Below are 946 nucleotides of genomic sequence, written 5' to 3'. Positions count from 1 at the left end.
TACTCAAGCACAGGATTCAGAAAAAAAAAATATTTTAGTGTTGTTTTAGGTGAACAATATCTATATGTATTGCCTGTAAAGTCCATTTATAGCCTTTACACAGTAGCATGTCTCTTTACATGTTTAAAAACCAGCTAATTTCAAGACGCTGACGTCGCGTCAGGTCGTCACGTGGGTCACCCGCTCCGTAAGATGCTTAAAGTACAAGATGTTCGGTTTGACGTTCGATCGGTTGTTCGGATGTTTGATTTTGGCACGGAGTGCGCGCCATAGCATTTGAAGGCCGATTGCGTCACCACGGCGCGACGAAGGCTGCCGCAATTCGAACTCGACTTCAAATGCGCCCTCCGGGGCTGCGTTCCAGTCCGTTTTTTATGCACCTCACTCGCAAACTTCCCTCCGTCTTGTTTACTCGGATGTACGTCATTGATTACGTTGCATGAGTGCCCACTTCTGGCGGAACCCTTGGAATGGGCTGAACTGGAACGTCCTAAGCCCTTGATCACTTGGGCCATGTAGTTTTGGATTTTGTTTTCCCTTAATAATAAAAACCTTCATTTAAAAACTGGATGTTGTGTTTACTTGTGTTATCTTTGACTAATATTTAAATTTGTTTGATGATCTGAATCATTAAAGTGTGACAAACATGCAAAAAAATAAGAAATCAGGAAGGGGGCCAACACTTTTTCACACCACTGTATATATTATAGAGTTGTTTGGGGTGGGGATAAATTAAACGCGATCTGCGATTACGTCACAATGGTGTTGCATTGTGGTCTATGGAGCGGCCTGTAGTGTGCATATGAAGCAGACTCGCTCCCTCAGTCAAAATCGAGGGGTCGAGGGTCTGTCCATATAAACTTCCCTCGTCCACTTCACAAAGTGGAACACACTTCAAAATGGCAGCGGGGATTCCCCCGAGGGGAAGTGCTTAGGGAAGTTCTCG

The sequence above is a fragment of the Sinocyclocheilus rhinocerous genome, unplaced genomic scaffold, assembly GCF_001515625.1.
Source record: "Sinocyclocheilus rhinocerous isolate Xijiao unplaced genomic scaffold, SAMN03320098_v1.1 scaffold1075, whole genome shotgun sequence".
Classification (NCBI taxonomy): Eukaryota; Metazoa; Chordata; class Actinopteri; order Cypriniformes; family Cyprinidae; genus Sinocyclocheilus; species Sinocyclocheilus rhinocerous.
The sequence above is the reverse complement of the archived record's forward strand: the minus strand, read 5'-3'. Positions refer to the sequence as shown.